Source organism: Ambystoma mexicanum, chromosome 7q, assembly GCF_040938575.1.
Source record: "Ambystoma mexicanum isolate Mex_15411 chromosome 7q, UKY_AmexF1_1, whole genome shotgun sequence".
Classification (NCBI taxonomy): Eukaryota; Metazoa; Chordata; class Amphibia; order Caudata; family Ambystomatidae; genus Ambystoma; species Ambystoma mexicanum.
Genome location: NC_090941.1, coordinates 210451879 through 210476378, shown reverse-complemented (window position 1 = coordinate 210476378; position 24500 = coordinate 210451879).

Genomic DNA, 24500 nt, shown 5'->3' with positions numbered 1-24500 from the left:
TACTCCTTGCAAGTCTCATTTGTGAAGCCAGGACATGCAATGAGACAATTGTGAGATCAGATATTTGAGTGGCAACAAGCCTCATGCTTATTCTGTTTCAATTATCTTTGAAATGGGTCATAATATTGACGTGAAATGATCTAGGTAAAAACCTCACTTGATCAAAGATCTTGGAGTTGTGGAATGGTTTCTGTATCAATTTAAGATACAAATCATTATGATCTGTTATAAGGGTTCAAAGTGTATTCAAGCACTCAAAAAGAGTGCCAGGTTGCTCAGTTAAATCAGCTGTGCTAATACTTCCATAGAGGGTTGCTACCTTTAGATAGATGGTTTATTGTAAGTGCAAACATTCAATTTTATATTTAGAGAAATAATCTCTAATTATACAAATGCAAACAAACAAAATAAAATACTCCCTAATATAATTACATTAATAATGCTTCAACACCCATATTCTGATTCACCTCTAGTCTTTATTGGTCTCTGTTTTGAATGATTGCAATCTGTATTATTATATTTTACTGGTGTTTCATAACATTAGATACACATTTCAGAGCAACAATATGCATCTTAATACACTTCTCAAATTAGTAAAGTTACACATTTTATTTAATTCAATGTTTAAATTATATATATCTGATTTCCAATATGCGCATAAGTAATCTTCTCAGTGAACACATGTTTCAATCCTTAGGGCCATTTTCAAGGCTGTTAAATAAAACAAAACAAAAATAACTATCATCAATCCTAAATATTCTTCGCATATACCTATCTTACATGCTGATCGCTCATGTATTCTTATCATGATTTAGTTATCATATAAGCAAAATCCATAATATTTATTATAACTCTCACACACACCAAGTAAGTATGAGAGGTTAAGCACCAGAAATAACAATTATTATATGTTAAAATGACTCATGAATACCTCTGTCTCATTCACTGTATGTCCTTTTCAATTTCTGGCTATATTGTTTCTGCGCTCCATAACTCCTTTTCAGTTTCTTCTGACACTTATTAAGGTAATAAAGGACATATTGATTCTGCACTACATATTCCTAAATTAATAAACTAATTGTGAATATTCTGATAGATAGACATATGTGAGTATCTTAAACATTCCCAAGAACAACATTATTTACCTTAAGATCTTTAGTTTCCTTAAAGAAATTATCTGTGTGCTTTTCCAACGTTTTGATACACTGGGAGTTTGCTTGTTACATATTTCCCATCCATATGTTCTTAGGGTTATGGGACTTTCATAAATTAAACACACTGCATTTTCTGCACACACTTGGGAATGTAAAGGCTGAAGAATGCATATTAATGTGCCCACACTTACAGAATAACAACACTGCAGGTTGTAGGTTTTATCTTCATTAAAATAATATTCCAATAAAGTTTCTTTAAGTAGTAAGTAATGTGTCCGGCCCAAATAGACATTTATGTTTGATAGCATTTCTTTTGTAATGTGTTTGAGAGTTTAACTGATATCCCTTAATTGTAAATACCCTCGGATGTTGTTATGTAAGTCTCATCAAAGTCTATCCCTCATTACCTCTGCATTTGCCCTTCTCATCAGCTGAGGCCCTGTCAATAGTTATTTATATGTATTTATTTACATTTTTATAACGTGCCACCTATCCGCAGGCCTCAGAGCGCACAGGAAAACAGTGATAAGATGCATAAACAGAAAGCAGGCAGGAGCTATGGATGAGGCGAGAGCTAAAGCCGGTTATTCTGGTCTAACGTTTCAAAAGGTGGGTTTTCAAGGCCTTAAAGAGAGAGTAGTTCTGTATTTGGCGTATGTCCGCTCGGAGCACGTTCCATAGGGTAGGAGCCTGAGTGTCAAAGCTGGTGCCACCGATCCGACCCATTTTGAATCTCGGATGGACGAGTACCGTGGCTGTGTTAGAGCGAAGATTCCTATTCTTATGCTTGATACGCTTTGATAGATATGTGGGGCTGGTAAGAGACACAAATTTATGAGCCAGAGTGAGTGCTTTGTTTGATATTCTTTGCCTTATGGGAAGCCAGTGTATAGTTTTTCTGAAAGTAGAGATATGTGTGCGACGTGATAGTTTAATAATGGTGCGCACAGCATTGTTCTGTGTGACTTGGAGTGCCTTTATGTTGTCAGCAGTAGTGCCAGTCAGCAGACTATTGCAATAGTCCAGTCCAGAATGTATCAACGCTGTGGACAACAAAGCACAGTTGTCATTTATTATGAAAGGTCAGATGTATTGTATCCGTTTGTTAATGAGTCCGCAGCTCAACCGAATATTGGATACATGAGATTTCATTGAGAGTTTGTCATCAAGAATAACGGCTAGTGTTTTCAATTTTTTTGAGACTGTTGTAACATGATCTGCGATCAAGAAGTTGGAATAGTCTGGTGTTAACTTGTTCTGAGTGTTCTTGTTGGCAACGATCATGAGCTCTGTTTTTTTGTCATTGAGAGCTAAACAATTACAGGCCATCCATTTCTGAATGGCACTGTAGATGTTATTAAGGGTTTCTGCGTCATTCTTGTAATGGCCACTGAGATGAATAACAACCTGAGTGTCGTCTGCATAATTTGTATATTTATAACTAGACAAGTTAAGTTTTTAACAAAACTGAATGTGTTTGTAATTGTATTCCAATTGAGTTGTTTCTTCATCTAAAAAGGACCTCACTGATGAAGCCTGCAATGGTAGAACCATTGTAACTTAATTCATTTTAGAGAAATGTGTCCTACGCGCCCATCTGCAAAATAGCTATGTTGACTTACTCTGATGGATGTACATCTTCATTTAGTGCCTGGCAGTGCTTTTTACTACATACAGCTTTACAACATTCACAGGTGCTTGATGTTCAGCAACTATGTGTAAGATATTAGCCGTCATGTCCCATCAGTCAGAAAATATGTTATGATCTGGCTGAAGAACCTACCATGGGGTTCATTTACAGCTTAATTTTGAACTCAGTGATTCTCTCAATGTGGAAAGATTTTTAAGTCCAACGTCATTGGCAACACAGCCTCTGCCCCATACCCCTAGACATCTCTTTTGCATTCAACACAGCAAACCACTCAACACTAATAAAACACTCTAGGATGGAGAACTGGACAACATGGTCCTGGGTGGATGAGCTCATTGATTATGAAGAGAACAGACATCACCTTGTAATCCCCCTAGAGAACAATCACATGCAACATAAACTGGGAAGTCCCGCAATAATCTTCCTAATCAATCACTCCTGCTGATCAATATTTACTTGGACTCACTCATGAGGGACACAACCTCTCCTAATGCAACTATACAGACAACACGAACACACAAATCAACTTCAACCTCACAGACAGCAAAGACACTGATGCCAATCTCACTAGATGTGTCACAAAAGTGAACTTACACATCACAAGAAACAACCTGAACCTGAAGCCAAGCAGAAGAAAAAATGTAATGTGCCCATGTAGTTCTTTATTTCACAGAACAATCACTGGCTGTCAGATGTGGCACTTTCCTGATGACATTCAGAGTGCTCAAGAATTCTGGATCATCTACTAAAGAAATTGCAATGACTCCAGAACACAAACACCAAATACTACCCATCTCAACGGCATATTCCATAGCACCAAATGACCATGCAAATGCCAGCAGAGAATGTTATTAAGCCAACACAAGTGATTACTAAGTGACTGTTGGCTGTCGAGGCTGGAGGTGCTATGCGGTGCTAATCCGATGATTCTTGATTTCCTGGTCTTCGCTCTGCGCGACTGCAACCTTGTGACATTTCCATCCAGACTCATTGGGCGGTTGGCTCTTACTGCTCCCGTCCACTTTCCCAGCCTGCCTACAACTACCTTGTGAACGTGCGTCAGCGTGCGCTTCACTAGAGATTACTAAGTGACATTGGCTGTTGAGACTGGAGGCTGGAGGTGTTGACCGGTGCTAATCCAGTGTTTCTTGCTTTCCTGGTCTTCGCTCTGCGCGACTGAGACCTTGTGACTTTTTCATCTGGACTGATTGGTATGCTCCGCCTCCAAATGAACCTATGACGAACATTTTGGTGCTCTTCTGATGAACTTTTTGACTGATGAACAAGGCTAATTCACTGCTGTTGTTTTTCCTATAGGGCGGTTGGCTCTTCCTGCTTCACAAGTGATTACTAAGTGACTTTTGGCTTTTCGCTGTGCAGCATTCATCGTTCACTGCCACTAACTAGTTTATAGTTTACAAATATATCTACTGTTGTAAAACTTAACCTAATTTAACACGCAAACTGTAGATGAGGCACGGCATGTATTCCCTGAAAACAGACATGCCTTCACGTATGCTGCTGTCCCCACCGTCCATCAACTTAAAAAGAAAACAAATTGGCAGCAGGCCGCGCCCCCGCCCCACTTCTAGCTTCCGAGTGGCAAAACACTGCGGAATCAATGCGAAGGTAATGTCTTGTGATATTTAGCAGATGCTACTTTCATTAGGCTCAAATTACAACATGCCTCGCACGGTTCCTTCTTTAGGCTGCATTGCTGTCCAAAATACTGTATCATCGGTTTTACCTGCTTCTACACTGCCTATCTCTGATCCATGCTTAAAGGCAGTGAAATGCTTTTGTTAGCAAATCTTGAAATTCCACACCCCTCTCAGCCCCTGGCTCCTATTTGTGGGCTGGAGTGCCCCCCAGTGCTGTTAACCTGCCTCCTGTAATGCAACCTGATATTCCAAATGTTCCTTGCTCATCATTACTGACTATACCGGCACAGCTGTTACCAGCTCCACCTATGGTTGGTGTCACAAACAATCAAGCTGTATTTGAAGTTCACTCTAACTTGTCTTTTCTTGATGGTGACGATGAGTATGAAACCAATTACAACTTTCCAGAAGTTTCACATACCTACTCTGATGGAAATTCCATGTCAGTCTCCTCTTATACTGCCCCTACTCTGTGACATGCGCAATTTGGTCCGACTTCGGCCATTGTGCCCTCACAGCCTTCCATAATCCCTGACTCACCCCTATTGAGGCTGTTTCATCAAGCATCCTGGTTGAAACTACGCTGCATGCGATGAATCTTGCCATCTCTTCCTTGTTTAAACTATACGAAACCTTGAACGCCAAGCTGCTAAAACAAGATAAGCAGCTCATTAAACTAACGAGATGGCAAACCGGCTATCCTCCAAATTGCAGAAGTCCGCTAAAAAACTGATTCTACTTCTTTACAAAACCAGCAAACATCTAGTTTCGTACAAGCTCCCCTGCTCTAAACAGACTCCCCTTTTTTCCACTAGTAATTTAGGACATATGCTCTCTTGAGTCGATTCCTGTTGTTGAGTGTCCCACCAGTGGTCCCATGTGTTACTTATTGCCCTGAGGTGTGTTCATACCCGCCAAAAGAACTTTACACAATATTCTCGGGAAATCCTCCATCCAAACAATTTACTGCCATAAAACCAGCTTGTGTAAAAACGGAGAAGGAATACAAAAACCTAGCAAACCCACAGATTCCTTCTTCCATTGCCAAATCGCTTATAAAAGCAGTAAAGCTGCTGACAAAAAAAAAAATTCAGTGGCAGAAAAAGCCGTTCAAAATAAATATGCTAAACTTGCGGCTGAAAAGAAGTTAAAGGACGTATCTCCTTTGATATTTCCTGCATCATATGCTCCCTTAAATGAGATTGTGGCATTAATCGAGACGAAGCATCCGATCTCCACCGAACCTCATTTGCTGACTAAAGCTCTTAAACAAGAAGTAAATGATTCAGAAGACTCTGAACTGTGTCAGAGATGTGCTGCTCTTCGAAAAGAGAATGATTTGTATTTGATTTCCTAATCTGTTAATCCTCCCCTTCCAAATACCAACACTAACAACGCTGCTGGTGAAAACACAGCTGCTCCCAATTTGAGTGTACCATATTTACCATCTATTTTTCCCCCCGGCTCAACCTTCAAATCTCGCCCCGCATATGAATAAGGTGGGCGTTCCAGTCGTCAATTCCAAATCCCTCACTGAATCCAAGCCTATGCATCGCTGCATTGCGGGAACTGCGATCCCCTCTTTTGATCACTTTATATCCACGGCTATAGAGCAATATATGTTGAAACACAAACTAATTTCAGGAACCCTGGTTGACCAACATGATGTTGCTCTAGTAAAACAACCTGTGATAAATCCTGATCAAATACAAAAACATACTCCGTTGCCCCTGTTGGAAAGTTGCCCTGTGCATCCGCTTTCATCTTCAGATATTCCTTCCAACCAATGCAATAGGCACCTACCCTTACAGTCTACTCCTAAGAAACCTGGTCCTAAACATACCCTTCATTCCCTGATTATTAAATGCAGAACCCTGCCCTTTCCAAGATATGATCTGAACCGATCTAGTATTCTGGCAATTTTTGGAGATATCTTTGCTCTTGAGGATATTAACACTACATATATTGAGCAGGTTGAATTCCCCTTTGCTCATTATCACTCTACCACCAGAATCTGGTTACAATCAAGAGTTGTACTGAACACTTTATGGGCTTCTCGTTCTAAACTAATAGAATTAGGATTTGAGCTCTTGACTGATAATCTGAGACCAATTACAAACCCTAATCTATGTGATGGGTCACAACAACTGACAGACAATTTTATCAAGGTTGTCACCATCCCTAAAAGTCCTGTACAGATCCCAACACAAAGTAACTGCCGGCGCCCAACCAACTAACCCTAGTTCGCCCACTGTTCAACTTCTTTCATTACTTAGCTGGAAGACAAGGGGTTTAGACATCTCTTTTCTCCCACAATTACTAAATTGGCAGATCATGACATAATTCTCTTACAGGAAAATTGGTTAACCCACTGTCCCTCTTGGGATGGTTATCATAGCCTTTTAAATCCAGCAATCCCTTCTGTTAAAGGTCGACTGATGTCCGGTTTGATGGTGCTTTTGAAAACATGCCCACATATCTCTCCTACATTATATGAAGCTCCAAATTCACATTTGCAGATTGTTCAATTAACCATTACTCAGATCAATAATTTCATAATCAATGTATACTGGAATCCTGCAGCTCAGTCAGCAGATTTATTCTTGAGAGCACTCAAATCTTTGTGGGAGAGAGTGTACCAATCTCCTACACATGACCATGTAATTCTAGCTGGCGATTTGGATTTACACTGTCTTGATCGTTGTAACTCTGCCTCTTCCAGCAGGCTGCTGCGCTGGAACAGTTTCAATGACTCTAAAGATCTGGTCATGGTGAATGGCACATTTCCCGAGGACTGCCCACCCCATTCCACTTGGAAGAGAGGGAAATCTACGGCTATTATTGATGTTATTTATGTTAGCCGTCAGTTGTTTCAATCTTTGAAAGGTTTTTATGTTTCTCCAACCACTGATAGCCATCACAATATGTTGAATCTTAAATGGCTGTGTAATAACTATGACTGTAACCAAAATGCTACCACCATGACAGGAGCGGTACAGGTTAACTGTGTGAGGAAAAAACGACATTGGTCCAGACCCAAGCTGCAACAGTGTACCGATAGGCTTAGAGCTGTATTTACGGACTACTGATCTCCTACAGATTGTGACCTGGATTATACTAAACTGTTGTACCAATTTGCTATCGCCTCTAAACCAACCAGTTCTCGAACTTCTGCTCACAGTTTTGATTTTAATATACAGAAAAAAAAGCTCTATTTCAGAGAGAGAGGAAACTAGCATTAACTTTGCCGGTTGAGTTATGATGGTCCACTCTAAAATCTATTAAGACCCAATATAGGAAATGGAAAAGATCCTATCGGGCACGCTTATTTCAGAAAGATGGCGAGTCTATGCTTGCCAAAGTGTAATCAAAAAATTCTGCGGGTACTTGGCCGTTAATCACTAAAACCTATAGCCACTCCCAATGCCTAATGCAAATTAACGATGTTTCATCGTCTGACTGGCAAGCCCACTTTTCCCACCTATATTCAGTGCCCACTTCCAATCCATTGTCAGCTCTGCTTAACCTCGAAGGAGTCTTTTTGCTGTCCTTCTCCACTGAAGACATCCTTTATTATATCCAAAAAGCTATCAAGTCTAGAACGCCGGGTCCCGATGGTCTCTCCAACTTTTTGCTAAAGCAGTTCCCCGAACTATGGGCCGTTACTCTGTTTGAGTTATTCTCGCATGTTATATCTGTTCAAAAGATTCCTATCTCTTGGTACAGCTCCCTAAACATGCCTTTTTTTAAAAAAGGGTGACAGGCACGATCCTACTAATTATAGGCCTATCACCCTCTTTGCTTCCCTAATTCTGCGAGACCTACACCAATGGATTTCTTCAACAAACTTGCGGGATATGTTCCAAACAGGTTTAGTTTGTGGTAAAGGTACTGTTAATAACATTGTCACCCTTTCATCCATCAAGGCCATTTGTCATCAACAGAAGCAATCTTTGTACATAGGTTTTGTTGACTTCAAGGAAGCTTTTGATTCTAACGATCATATAATAATGCTACGTAAACTGACATTAATGGGCTGTCCGTTTTCGGTGGTCAAATTGATCTCTCTCCTTCATGAAAATACCTCCATCCGTGTCTGATTAACCCTTGATGGCCAATTGACAGCTCCTCTGTTGACATTTTTGGGGCTTAAAACAAGGGTGTATCCTTACGGCCACTATATTTAATCTGTTTATTTTGGATATGGGTGAAAAATTTAGGAACATCAATTCTGATGCTCCCAAGTTAGGCCCTGAGCAGATTCCATGTATCCTCTATGCCGATGATCTCATGCTTCTTTCTAAAATTCAGGCGGGTCTGCAAAGGCTGATCAGAGGTTTGGCTTCCTATGCATCTGAAAACAAATGACTATTAACCTTGCGAAAACACAAGTTATGGAATGCCATAAGTATAAATCATCGAATCAGAAGCAATTGACCCTAGGCCAAGATTGTATATCTATGATTCCGTCCTATAGATATTTGGGTGTCATGATCAACTGTATTGAGAATGAAACCTTGCATTTAATTGATATAATTTCGAAATTGCATGCCTTAATTCTTTATAAGTTTGGCAAATTTACATGCAGCCATTTATTGACGTCCTTTTCCCTGAAAGTGAAACCTATTATCACTTATGGTTCAGAATCTGGCATATTGAAACCATGTGCCTTCTGGGATCGTTTAGAGGGCAAGTTCTGGCATTCAGTTTTTAACTTACCAAACTGTGTATCTGTTGCACTGATTCACTTCGAACTGGGTTTATTATCGTTAAACAGTACAGTTGCCTGGAAAATGATTGCGTTGCTAAGAAAGTGCTTAATATCACTGCAATATAAGGACATATCTTGTATTTTGGGACAATACTTACTACACTCAGTACATCAATATCCAAGGAATTGGCGAAATGTGGCTATAAACATTCTTACTGATGCCGATATTTCAATAGACACTCTGCTTAATAACACCAATCATGCCAAAGTTAAACTCCACAAAGAGATTGGATTTACACCCTAGAAATTGACAACATCTCAAAGATTGTAACGCGGCACAATTTGATATAAGAGGTTTAGAACCATAGAATCATACCATTTTAAATATCCGTCCCCCAAATTTAGAGGTGACTACATGCGATTCCGCTTCAATCTGTGGCCCACTAAAGACATATTATGCAGATGAAAAATATTGTCTCCCAGTGAGAATGTTTGTAGATTCTGTAAAAATAATGAATTCACAGAAACTCTAAGGCATGTTGTTGCCTACTGTCCTGCACTGTATCCTCTGTGTTGCAAATATTTTGCACATTGTTTTACTCCTCATACAACAACTGACAGTGAGGAATTATGGCTATTAATCTTTGGTGCAAGATGTATGTCGGTCAAATTGGCCACTATTGTTTTTTAAACAAACTCGATTTAAAGCAGAACTAGAACCTAACCTCTTAAAGTTCTACTCATGAGATTGTATTTTACTGTCTATAATCTTTTTATATATATATATATATTATTCTATTGTTGTAATGTATTTGTGAGACTAGTTTATATACTTTGTTTTAAAACTGAATGATGTAAACTTCTTTTAAATTGAAAGGTTGTTTCTACAGCCAATCAATAAAATACAAAAATAAATAAAAAAAATAAGTCAACACATGCACTATTTGTTTTGTTGGCATTGGGCCTCATTACGACCCAGGCGGTAAGTTACCGCCTGGGCCGTGACTTTACCACCATGGCGTAAACTACGTTTACGCCATGGTGGTTGGCGGACTTACCGCCCCATTCCGAGGTCGGCGGGGCGGTAAGTCCCCAATCCCCATTTACCCTTCCCCATTCCCATTTTTGCCCCATAGGGCATAATGGGAGTGGGGAAGGCGTTAATTACGCCACCGTAAATTACGGTGGCGTAATTAACTCCATGGTCCCTTAGCGCCATGGATTTTAACACCTGCTAAAAGCAGGTGTTAAAAGCGCCATGGCGCTAAGGGACCTCGTAGTTGGCGGTAAGGGGTCGGCGCAGCTAACGCTGGCGTTAACCCCTTACCGCCAGGGTCGTAATGAGGCCCATTGTGTTTAGCCTGCTGTGGTGCACAGGCACGTGCTTCTTACACTATTAGTACATCAAAGCAAAATATGATTTTCAGCAGTTTGTGACACATTTCAAGTGGATTATATGTCTGTAAAGGTTGAAAACTCCATGTAACTTAACAGAACAAGGTGCAAAGAGGCACGGGAGGGGGAACAGCCTAGAAAGATTGCTGTCTCTGTCTTCCCTCCTTTCCCCTTCCATTGCCTCGTCACACTTTGAAATACTTGTGTATAGGCATGTTATAAATGCCATATCATATCATATCATAATATAATGTAATATAATATCAATGGCATCTCATGAAACCCAGCAATCCCTGTCCTTTCAGGCAATCTTTTGAAATTTATCATAAACCGATACCATTTCGACTTCAATTCCTACCCATGATCCCCAGTAATTCCTTTCCTTATTTGTCGAACTTAAAGATTGTATGGTCATGTCTTCCCTATCACTAAGCACCCAAGGGGAGTGTCCCCCTGGCAACATGTTGGAGGTCAAAGGTACAGTTTTATGATGGCTCATTGGGCATCTAGGCCAGGAGCCTGAAATGACTTCCATACACAAGCTCTGACTGTAAAATAGAGAAGGCAGAGCCATATTATGGGGTATAATTTTTTTAAAAAAAGATGTTTATTGTACACATTTAGTTTATAGAAAACCTTTGTTACAAGAAGAACCAAATATCCTATAAAATAATTTTTTATCACTGGTATTCAGTTCATCTCGACAATTTTGGTCAATAGGTTATTCTTTGTCATTGCCTTTAATTAAATCTGCAGCTATTTCCTATCTTGACATCATATGACAGCTATCTAGGTAATCCACAATTGCACATGTCAATGGAACTTTCTGCCCACTCCATATCGTTAACCACCATTCTTCCATGTTATGATTTAACGGAGAATACTTTTGCAAATGTTTTGTTCTTTGGTCTCTCAATGCAATACATTCAAGTATCACATGTCTTTTCGACTCAACTGCTACTTTGCAATGTCATTGTTGGTCTCTTCATCATGTTTTAAAAAAAGCCTTTCTTTATTTTTCAATGCATTTAGTCTCAATTTCATAAATTTATCACAATGTTATCTGGAAGGAAATTGTTTCAAATATCCTGGTAGTTTTTCTAGGCCGTTTGCCGTCACACCTAGATCTAATGATGTGGATAACTTTAGATAGTTCTCGGTATTCTGTATCCAATTCCATTGTTTCCATTTTTTCTTAGCTAGTTGTGGAGTCCGAAGTAGTGTCTCCATCTTTATGTCTGCTTTATCAAGAATTGACTTTAAAGCATCTGTCCAAGTTTTTAGCAGTTCATAATAAGGCAGATTAGGCTGAGGTGCTAGAATCTCATAGGCTGGAAGTAAACAGCTCAAATTAATTTTCCTTAAAACTGAAATTGATCTCCACAGGACCGTCCCATGTAATGGTTCCAAGGCCTATTCATTTCTGATTGCAGTCATTAAGATATTTTTAGGCAACCCCAGGACTCGTCACCAAAATATTCCTTCCAAATATGGCCAGATTTTCAAGTCAAGATTGCATCAAGCAGAAGCGCTCCAAATGTTATTGCGGGAATGACTTTCTCTAGATAGAAGGTCCAGACTGATATAGTTGTAAACTTCCCATATTTGTTGTGAAGTTTAGACCCTTGCAGAGAAAAAGTGATCATTCGATGAATTACATCATTTACCCATCTCCATTCACGAATTGAGGTGTTGAAGAGGACTCCTAGGTATCGTATTTCAGATTTAATTTCGATGACTTCGTCAGCTACATTCCATTTGAAGTTTTTGTTCCTTTTTCCTTTTTTGGAGCCAAAGGTTAGGATTTTGGTATTCCCAACATTAATTGCTAACTGGTTATTGTATAAATAATGTTGTAGAGCTGTTAATAGTCTCTGTTGACCAATCAGAGTGGCATCCATTAATAGCAGGTCATCTGCATAGACTGCCCAACTTATTAAGTTTCCATTTACTTTGGGAGGAAAACAATTGACCATATTTGATGCCTCAGGAATATCAGCTGTTAAATGTTTAAACATCAATGTTGCCAACGGGCAGCCTTGTTTCACTCCTTTATTTGTTGCAATGCTTTCCGACAAGTCACCATTTTTGTTTAGTCTGACACATATACTTGTGTTTTGATGTAAGGCCATAATTGACTCCAGAATGTTCATTGGACAAGACCATTTCTTTAGTTTACTCCACAATAATGCCTGATCAATACTATCAAAGTCTTGACGGATGTCTACGAAAGCGAGCAACAGTTTGGTCTTTCTTCTCATCGCCTCTAATTTTAGTATATTCAGCAGTGTTAGATTTAGCTCTGTGCCAACATCTTTAGTGAACCCGGTTTGTCAGCGGTCTAGAATTTTTGTTTCCACAGCCCACTTTGTCCGTTTTTTCTGTAGAAAAGTGGCACACATCTTTCCAATAGTGTTGAGAAGGGCAATTGCGCGATAGTTCGAAGGATCGTCCCGAGTGCCCTTCTTAAAAATCAGCACAATCACTGCTTTAACCCAAGATTGTGGAAGCAATTTAGATCTTGCAATGTTTCTGAACCGTACTTCAATGAAGTGCATCCAATGTCCTTTATGATGCTTCAGCATCACATTTGTGAGACCGTCTGGTCCCGCTACTCGGGAATTTTTCAGCTGTGATATGGCCTGCATTATGTCTTCAGTTGTCTCACAGATGTCCCAGTGTTCTTGATTTTTTGATTCTTCAGGCGTATCTTCTGCTGAAGTGTTTATGAAAACCTCTTTGAAGTGTTTTATCCAATCTGCTTTGGTAACACCGTTTATCGGTGTTGCCCCTTGATTCAGAGATCCACTATTCAAAATTGAAAATATTTTTCTTGTCTTATGCATTTTTATGTAATATAAAATGTGTACAGCATGTTCTTGATTGTGTAATAGTTTGAACGATTTAAGACAATTTCGATATCTTTGCATTTGTTTTTTAACTGCAAGTACTCCTCCGATTCCTAGTTTTTTCTGTAGGATTTTGATATTGTTGCGTAGGCTTTTTTGCGTTATTTACTGTCGCACTCCAAGCATATTTGTTATTTTGTAACATACAATTTGCTCGATTCCACTTTGTTGTAAATTGTAGCAGTAGCAGCGCATAATTTATTTGGTCATCTATCGGTGTTAATGATGACAAGAATCTTCTAGTTAGGTCATCAATTTGTGAGCGATTAACTCTCAACCTGTTTCCTCCGCTGTTTGTTGAAAGCACATCCTTTATGTTATCTTGACTGGGTTGTTTACAGTCCATTTGCCACATTAGTTTCAATGCCTCGTGGTCACTTCTTAGAGATGGAATTACAATCATTTCATCTAAGCAGTGCCACAGGTTAGCAGAAATCCAAATGTAATCTAGGATTTTATGACAGCCATCTTGATGCCACGTGTCATTTGGAGGAATATCTCCTGTAATATTTCCATTCACCATCTCGCAATTCCGAGATTCAAGAGCTTCCTTCCAGCGAGAACCACTACTAGTGCCTTGGTTGTGTGTCTTCCTCCCCACTGCCTCTTGGTCCAAGATTTCCGGAGCCCAAGCAAAATTCAGATCACCACACACGATTATTGTTAAACTCGAACAAGAGAGTAGCATTTTATCAATCAAAGTTGTTATTGAACTCAGGTATGTCTCTGTTACAATGTTTGCCAGATTCCAATAGGTATTAATGATGAGCATTTGTTTTTTTGGCTCATCGTATAATTCAATTAACTCCAGAATGGTTCCCTGTACAAAGATGTTTGGATTTTCAACAACTTTCACTTCCCATCCAGTGCCAATTGTTATCATTGTGATGAAACCAGAATAAGGGCGACCCAGTTTATTTTTCTGAGCAGGATTTAGTAAAACTCGGTATCCATCTCTGGTTGGGACTTCTCGCAACCACGTTTCTTGTAGACAAATGCAGAAGTTGTCTTCTAGCGGGATAGGAAACTCGTTATACAGATGTTGGAATCCTCTTGTATTCCAGGAAATCACTGTCCATTGCTTTTTATTGAATAGAATGTGCTAGCTAATGTGCTTTGGCTTTATTTCCTGTTGTACTCCTTGGTTTCCATCTGTTGTCCTGATCCTACTTAGGCATTGTTTTGGGGTCCGGTTTGCTTTCAAGCATCTTTCTTAGGGTACTACGTCTTTGTTCGTTGGAAATTTCATCGGCAGGGCTTGTACAACCATTTTGTTGTGATAGTCGTTGCCTCTCTTGTTCTGCTGCAATTTCGAAACCAAAGAAGAGTACTTCATCTTTTGGTGCTAGAATGGTTTTCCTGACAGCATGAGATCTTATATGCAGCAGAACCTTGTCTGAGCAATCTTCAGTGATATATTCCACAATTCCTATGTCTCTTGAGGAGATTGTCCGAATTGCTGGATTACTGTGGAATAGACACATTATGTTGTCTCAATTTAAGTGTACTTCTTTTTCGTCTGACAAAATGTTTTTCAAATTTAGTTTCCTCGTTATTAATTGAGCCTCGATTTTGTTGCATGAAGGCATTTATTTTTCTAGCAACTTTTGTTTTTCTGCTTGCGCTCTTGTTAGTTTAGGGTTTAAGTTGTTTTCCACCCTTGCCAGACTTTTTCTTGTATTTTTACCGGCAACTATGTCTTTCTCTAGGGTTGCCGAGGTAATTGACCGCTGATTCTAGATCAATTCTATCTAGATGCGACATAGGTCAGAGTTCACAATTTTATCTAAGTGCATTACATGCCATAATTCACATTTCTATCTAGAGGCGACACAGGTCAAAGATCAAAGTTTCGTATAAATGTACGCTACATGTTATCATTCACATTTCTATCTAGATGCGAATCAGGTCAAAGATCACAGTTACATCTAAGTGTGGTACATGCTATCATTCACATTTCTATCTAGATGCAATGCAGGTCAAAGATGAGAGTTTCATCTAAGTGTGGCACATGCTATCATTCATATCTCTTTCTAGATGTGATGCGGGTCAAATTTCACAATTTCATCTAGGTGTGGGGCACGCTATCATTCACATTTCTTTCTAGATGTGATAGAGGCCGAACTTCACTATTTCATCTAAGTGTGGCACATGCTATCAGTCACAATTCTATCTAGATGCGACCCAGGCCAGAGATCACAATGTCATCAAAGTGCGGTACATGCTATCATTCTCATTTCTATCTACATGCGACAGAGGCTGAGTTTCACTATTTCATCCAAGTGTGGCACATGCTATCTTTCACACTTATATCTAGATGTGACAGTGGAACATCACTATTTTGTCTAAGTGTGGTACATGCTGTCATTCACATTTCTATCTAGATGTGACAGAGGCCGAACTTCACTATTTCATCTAAGTGTGGCACATGCTATATTCACATTTCTATCTAGATGTGACCGTGGCACATGCTATCATTCACATTGCTATCTAGATGTGACAGAGGCCCGAGATTCACTATTTCATCTAAGGGTGGGCCATGCTATCATTCACATTTCTGTCTAGATGAGACAGAGGCCCAACGTCACTATTTTATCTGCGTGTGGCACATGCTATCATTCACAATTCTAATTAGATGCGACGCAGGTCAAATATCACAATTTCATCTAGTGTGGGACATGCTATCATTCACATTTCTATCTAGATGTACAGAGGCCGAGCTTTACTATTTCATCTAGTGTGGCACATGCTATCATTCACATTTCTATCTAGATGCAACAGAGGCTGAACTTCACAGTTCTCTCTAGATGGTTTTGGAAATTATGCTAATATGTAATGCATGGCAGATTTTATAGCCCATTCTCACACCAGTATTCCTTCTAAGTTACAGTATTGTAGATTCACTGAGTAGATACCACCATCACTTATTGTACCTTTATTTTGTGTATTTTCTTTTTTTATTAAATCTTCGTACACAGATTTTGTATAGTTTACATTTCAATGTATTCATATTTCATAGTTATTATTACACTACACAATTATTTGTTACCAGAGAACTCCAATGTGGACCGACATAAATGGTGTTCAACACATGGTAGCAGCATTTCCTGATACCACTCAAATGTTAATTAAAATATTCACTCACCCACTCAATGCCCAACATGTTTCATTCCTGCACACTACAATTTAAAACTCAGTATAGCCTGGAAATTCATCATGGGTACACCATTGGTCCAATTCTACTTCAGCATAACAGGTATCAGGTATACTAACATCTTAATTATGGTACAGAAAAGAATATTTTTCTCCTTTTCCCCGCTCTGTCTTCGATCTTTCGTGTTTCTCTTCCTACTCCTGAATCTGCTAACTCATGAACAGCTTGAAGTCTGATTGTTCACTGGCGATGTTGGACTGAGCACTTTCTGAGTCCGTCGTAGTTTTCTGTCATTGTCCCAGCTCTTACACATCCACGCACGCCCTTCAGCATGTTAAGCAGTAGAACACAGGGGGATTTCAACACGCTCATGCCCAAAACCCGAGCATATTTCCTCGGTTTCACCCTCTCGTTCTATGAAGGTTTACTTTCTACACCGCTGTGTCTTTTCACTTATCCGGTGTTCGTGCGGTCATGCTGTTTGCCTCCTTAAACACGTCCTCTCTACCAAAATTTAAGGAGGCAAACAGAAAATAGCCAAATGCTATTTCGAACAGCATATGAACATTTTCCCTAAACTTAAGGAGTAACCCTTCTAGTAAGGGCACAGTAAATGAATGCAACTGAATACAAATCTCTCCTGATGATCTATTCCATAACAAAATCGAATGGTGAAACAACTGTAGAGAGAACATTTTGTGAAATTAATGTTTGACACAAACAAAAAGACTGATATACTTCATTTGTTCTAAAAATTTGCATTTCAACAAGCAAAGGAGCTAAAAGAACTTAAGTTGGTGCAAAAACAATTTATCCCAACTCTGTATTTTCTCTTAACTGTTGTTGTGTAGCAGCCACATAGGGATAAATAACATTTGGAACAACTGACCTGTCACTTCCAAGTAACCACTTCTAAATCTTTTTTTTGGAGATAGCCAGGAGAAGGATATCATGACTGCTAACTTGTAGACTCCTGACGTCAGACACAGATGTATCACTATCATAACATGGTTGCGGAAATACTATATTTATTATTGTAAACAGTATTTTTGGTATATAAAGAACATCAAGATAAAAGTACTTGTTTTTTTTCATTCAAAATTCAAGCATACATGCTTTATAAGCCATGAGTGCAATGAGTGTATGTACTATAATTGAAATAACATTATAAGCATACATTCCTCAAGCTACTGCAAATGTGCTTTGTACACATGGTTTTACATAGGTTTGGTTTATTTGAAGAAAATGGAAAACATTGAAGGCAATCTGTCCATTTTATAAAAATAACAAGTCAGTACATCTACTGAGTGATCTTTGTTGTAGTAAGTCAATTTGCATCAGACACATCAAAGGAACACCTATTTATAGGGATTTTGATTTACGTGAACCTCCTGTTCAGATAGCAATATTGAAGACACGAGTGATACCATACATCTTGATATCTTCACAACTGCAGCACTAAGGAGCCAAGCAGGCTTTCTGTACAAAGAGTGACATTTTCAGCAAAACGGCCATATCTACCCCTCCTGTGTTACACTTTTAAAGTGAGCGGTGCCATTTCAAAGAGAGAAACTTAGTAACCTGTTCCAAGTGACATTTTGCTTTGAAACCTCATTCAGAATACATGGTGGCACTTCAATGCAGGAGGCAGAAGAGTAAAAAACAACTTTGATTTCATCTATGCTAAGCATGAATTGCACATGATATGACATGCAGGTGTATAATAGGCACTTTAAGAAAAAATAAAGATTATGTACTAAACCAAAATGTCACTGGTCAAATCGCCTTAAAGTTATCAGAAGGAGCTTTGTGTAAAACTTGCATGTAAAATGCCCAGTGGACCTTAAGCCTAATTATTTATTTATTGATACCGTGCAGACAGCTCGCAGGAATCAGGGAGCGACACAAACAGATAGCAAGGGACAATATTAAAGAGCAACTTAAGTTTGCACTGTAACGCTATGTTAGGATTTCATCACAAAATGGTTCACTCTTTGTCAATACAATGTTATCCAATCTTATCAGGCATAAACATGTTGTTCTATGCTAAAAATGGTTTCAATGCTGTTCTACGTAATACACATTATTTCATACATTTGACCTCTGTATGTGATTTGAAGCTTTCTGTATCCAGACAGTAAACCCTATGTATGTATGAATGTATGCATGTATGTATGTGTATCAGGAGTCCTCCACAAGCACGTAGTCAGTACTGCACCAAAGGTATTCCAAAAAGGAGCATACAGAAGGCAAGAAGTAACACTGTTTTATTACAGCAGGGCAAGCACAAATCAAACAGCACAGTGGAACAGAACTGATTGATGAGAGCCGACAAAACCACCCACCTCAGTCAAATCTTTTATACAGTTAGAACATTAGTGCATAGCGAGAAACAGTTGCCATTAGTGTTTTAAGTTATTGGACATCCTACTTAGCTGATTCGTGGGACTACATCAGTCCCCTTTAGCTAGACACATGCTGTTTTAAGATGATTGGAGCAAACAGTCCTGCCTCCGCCCTTGTTCATCACCTCCCCTGTGGCACTACATTCCTTCCCACTCCTCCCGATGAGTTTATCATAATGTATAATATGTAATCGTAAATCCTAAGCTGGTGGGAAGCAAGATATTCACAAGGCATCTGACCAATGAGGAGCCACATGGACATCATTGAGGACACAACATACTTGTCTTCGGGAACACCAACACTCACCTTCTGATTGGATCTTCATGGATCGTCCCTTCAATCCACATCCTTCTTCCCAGGCTCACCTGCCAAAGGGCATTTAGGAACCACTGATCATGCTGTGAGTGTGCCTCCCTAAACATATTCTTGTAAATTTAATTCCCCCTGGTCTCAACAAGCACCCATGAACCTGTCACGCCGACCTTGTATATGTAAGCTGGTTCCGTTTCCAGTGACTGCAGTCCCCTGGGAACGGCAAGCTTGAATCATTCTTCTAGCACGCAACCACCTTAGAGCGGGGCCTGTCTGTGTTACTCCACATGATCTACTTACTTGTGTTTTTTCCCTGACACCGACAGTGTGGAGATGCCCCACATGTAATGTCACCATATTTATCTCCTGCCCATACCCACCCATACCCACACACCCAGATCCCCTCATGTGCCCCCTTGGACACCACCGCCCCACAACCATCCCCTGGTTTCTCATGCTGCATGTGTGCCCTAGGCACCTTTATTACAGTTGTCAATGATATCCTGACCCGTGTCCGTGGTGCCCCACACCATCATTATTCCTGTAGCTGGTAGGTACTCCCCCCTGGACAGCACTGAATTAGCACCTTCACTGCATTCCCCTCTTGGATGGATCTATCGATCAACCCACTTTTTCCCACCATTTCGTTGCTCAATGTTTTGGGCATCCATAGCCTTGTTACCTTGTCCATGCCCCATCCCTCTTCTTCGTACCCTTCTAAGGTGGAACCTAATATGAGACAGTCCCGCCTATCAGATTAACGCCGTAACCAAAAAGCATCATAATCATCTGCATAATCTTCTGCATTCAGTGGTGGCACTGCAAAGACCAAATGCACTTCATTTTTACCATCATTCATTCCGGGGTGCTGGACCTCTTCTTGATACCCTCTTTTCCCCCCGCAATTGCAGACATTTTATACCAAACTCTTTTCCTTCTGCAATTACAGTTTTTTTTAGAATTAACTGTCCTGCACAGAAGGTGATGAGCATCAAGACGAGCATGGGTACAGTTATCATGAATATGAGCGCCATCGACTCGGGCACCCAGGCAAACAATGAGTCCAATCAACTGTCAGATGTAGTACCATGTGCCTCTTTGGTCATACCTTCGTGTAGGGTGCGAATCTCCTCGACAGCCTCTGTAGGCGTCTCGTTGGTGGCATCATTGGTGGATTTCGTTGTGCAGCAATTGCTGCCTATTTTGTGGCAGACCCCACCCTACAGCGCTGTCATCATGTCCAAAACAAATCTGTGTTGAAGTGTTAACAAGCATATGGCACAGAGTTCCTCCCTTACTGCATTTAATCATTTCTCAGTTGGATTTTCCAACTGTAGCACTTCATACCTTGTTATCTGTAGCCACTTGCAATTAGTGTCTGCTTGCACCTCAGGAATTAAGTATTGAGGCAAACACGACAGCTGCTTTGCTGAATAACCTGAAGTGATGTGAAATGGCATACAGGATTTATATAAATTCTTCCGATATGTGGTTGCTGCTTTGTTTGATTCAGGTTATCTTTCTTGCCTGTCCTCCCTGTGCACTTTGCCCTCTCACCATCTTCCTTTGCCAAAATGCAGAAAGGTCGTTGGTTGGTAACAAATCTGCTCCAGGCACGACCAAATCTGGAGTCAAATGGGCAAATGCCTATGATCCACAGGCCCACCAGTAATCCATAACCACTGCTGCCCTCTTCTGCAGTGCCAGAATGCTCATTGTCTTTTCACAGCCAGTGTTCACCCCCAATATGGCTATCCCCACTGCTCTGAAACACAAAGAAAATTGTGTAAGAAGCTTTATGTTAACTGGTTGATGCCTATTCACTGCACCATTCCCCATTCCCCTTTTCCATCGTCAAACACTGAACCCTGTATTCTCATCAGGGGTCTGGTGTGGAACCGTGGGATATCATGCCATGTAGATTGTTTACAGTACACCCTGCTTTGGGTCGTGAGCAACTGCTCTACTCCTGTGCCCTCTCTGTGGCATAGTCTAGCATTACATGCTTTGTGGCTACCTTTTTGAACATGCTCTCTAGCTGTAAATAATTATCAGCATATACTTCTTCCTCTTCATCTATCCAATGATCCACTACCATTTACCCCTGAAACAAACCCAGAGTTTTACATAGTAGCAGGTGCATTAGGCATCCCATCTCCCCTACTGTTACCTCTTGGGGTAGGAATAGTTTTGGTGTCCATGTAGTGTGTGTGGGATCAGCAAGCACTCATAGCAAGTGCCATAGCCCTCTCTCATCCAATACACTTTATCTCATCATACCAGACATTCCCGGATGCCATGTCATGCCCCCACAATGGTGTCATAAAACTTTTCGACCTGAAATATACTTCTTTTGTTGCACATACTTTTGTCACGTCTATCAGGCATACCACCATACTCTTTATGTGATAGAAACCAGAAGAGAAAGAGACAGAGCTGAGCAATACAAACACTGCTATCCCTACTAGAGGCACATCATTTTGATACTTTCTTACATTCCTCCCAACGCGGGTACGCCCAATGTTCTCTTCTCCTAAGGACCTACTGTAAAATCTGAGTTAAAAGTGTTAGCCTGAGCTGATTGATACTTCTCATCAAGCCAGTCCCCTCTCTTCCACTTCACAGGGGGTAATGTTATTGTCTCTGCGAATGTCCAAAATGTGGATCCATGGATTCATGTTCTTCTTTCTTTAATCTTTACTGCTGTAGGGGTCCTAAAATACTATGTTGTGAGGACCCGCAAACATAGGTTCTTGCTACTTCTGCACAAAGTTGCGGACACATACTTTGTCACCAGGATCGAAGACTATTGCTTCTGGAAAAGCATCCTTGTCGTATGTACTTGTGGATGTCGTTACACCGGTCGGCCTGTTAGTTGGTGGTTGAACCTGGTGGGACACGTATTTCAGTGCTTTCTTTCCCCAAAACCTGTGCTGTTGTGTTAGCATCTGAAATTGTACATGCAGGGGAGAAAGTTGCATGCATGCTCCTGCCATTAAAAATGTCATGCTGAATCAGGGATGATCCGCACCAGATGAGTTGCATAGTGGGAAAAGTGCTAAGAGGAGGCAAAAAAGCCAATGTTTGCACAAAGTTGTTGTTATCTTTGCAAAGCGTTCTTTAAGCAAGCCTTTAAAATGCTCCACCATCCTGTTCACCTGTGGCCGGTAAACTTTGCAAAGGTGGTGCTTTATTCCAAGGAGGGTTGTAATATCCTTAAATAGGTCATTTGCAGAATGTTGCCCATTGTCAGACCTTAGTTCATCACATACTCCCCATCTTGAAAACACCTCCTGCACCAAAACATTGGTTGCCGTCTTTGCGTAATTGTGAGCACAGAGCCCCAGTTCAAGCCAACGTGAGAATGGACAGACAATGACAATCATGCACCTATAAGAGGTACATCTCTCCTGCATATCTACATAGACAATATGCAAGTGCCGGAAAGGTCACTTCTGGGCATGGAAGTGTGCCTCTTATTGTTTTTAATGTATGAGTCAGAAACTGTTAACACACCACACAAGTCCTCATAAACTCTGAAACAAGGTCATGGAACTTGTATATCTGCTGCCACATGCTTTTTGGACACATGCACAGGAAAATGTAATTGCTCCAATGCTATAGCCAACAATTTTCTAGGCATTACTGGTATCCCTGTGCTATTTTGCTTGCACACCAAATCAGTTGGGGAGAGCAAGCACCTCCTCTGTATCCTTAGATCTTTTTCTTCCTGGGGAGCTTCCCTCTGCAGGTCAATTATCTGCACAATCAGTATTGAGCTTATGGGTTCACTGTTTTCTGATCAATTATTCCTTTATTCCCCTGCAAGATTTATTGGCACCCTCCCTTCCACACCTAGGAATAACCAGGTGGTCTCTTCAGCTAGGTAAGCCACTTTTTTGTTGCTTTGTCATCCATGTATTTCCCTTCAGAGATCAAGTCCTGCTCACCTGTGTGGTTGGAAAACATTATTGCAACCTCTACCGGCATTTTTAATACTTTGATTAGCTCACTCAGTAATTCAGCATGTTGTACTGGGGACCCATCTCTCCTCCTGAACCCCTTTTCTCCCAGCGGGACAATGTTGATTGTATGGTGGATGTCACACAAGCAGAGTCTGATAAAATGTTTCCTACATTGCCCTCTTTCATGAGTAGTACACTTATCATTTCCACTAATTCTGCTGCCTGTGCTGAATAATGCGATGGTAGCCTTATTTGGGAGGTAATCTGAAATCCCCTGGATCTATTGGCTCTGCTATGAACATTACTGGTTGACCACATGACACCTCACTACCTCAATCGCTGGGTTTGTCACTATAATCTCATAGCCTGAAGACCTCTGTTGTGAGTGTAAATTTGACCAAGATGGAAAAAAAGAGAGTGCTCAACATACAAAACTACTGGGCAGCCCGTGGTGATTGTTGCCACCTTTTCTATTGTGAATGCTGCAGTCGCAACCTCTTGCTCATAGGGGAAGTGTTCCTTATTACTGGGTCTTAGAGACCACTGTAGTAGGCCAGAGGTTTGTGTCCCTGCAGCTTCTTTTGTGTGAGGACCGGCGTCATCACAGAGCCATCTGAATAGTAAAATAGATACAAATGTTCTTTTTTAATTGGGGGTAGCCAGCACTGGCGCATGGACCAATCCATCTTTGAGTTCCCCAAAATTTCAGTTCCTTTCACAAGTCCATTTTACTGCCCTTTTCTCCTTCTGCACCTCCCTGAGTTCCTGAATGAGAGGGTTTGTGGAGTAGTCTATCACCCATGCCCTGTTATAGTTGCATAATCCCAGGAACTGCTGCATCTCTTTCACCGTGCAGGGATATGGGGTCTTTAGTATTAGCTCTACTCTTTCTGGTGTTACCTTCCACACTTCTATGATTATTATCTGTCCTAGATACACTACTTCTTCCTGGCAGTTACTCAAGTCCATCTGATCACTGTATTAAATATACTTGGAACTTGCATAACCCTTGTGGTAGCCCAGTGTGTTCAAATCAGACCCCCGGCCCAATACGTGAACACTGTCAGGTGCATGGAATTTGGGTGTAATTGGGTGGCGGAGAAGGTGTTTTTAAGGTTGATGACCATGAAATATTCAGCTTTTGCCTGAATGTTATGTTATGTTATGTTATTGCAATTTATA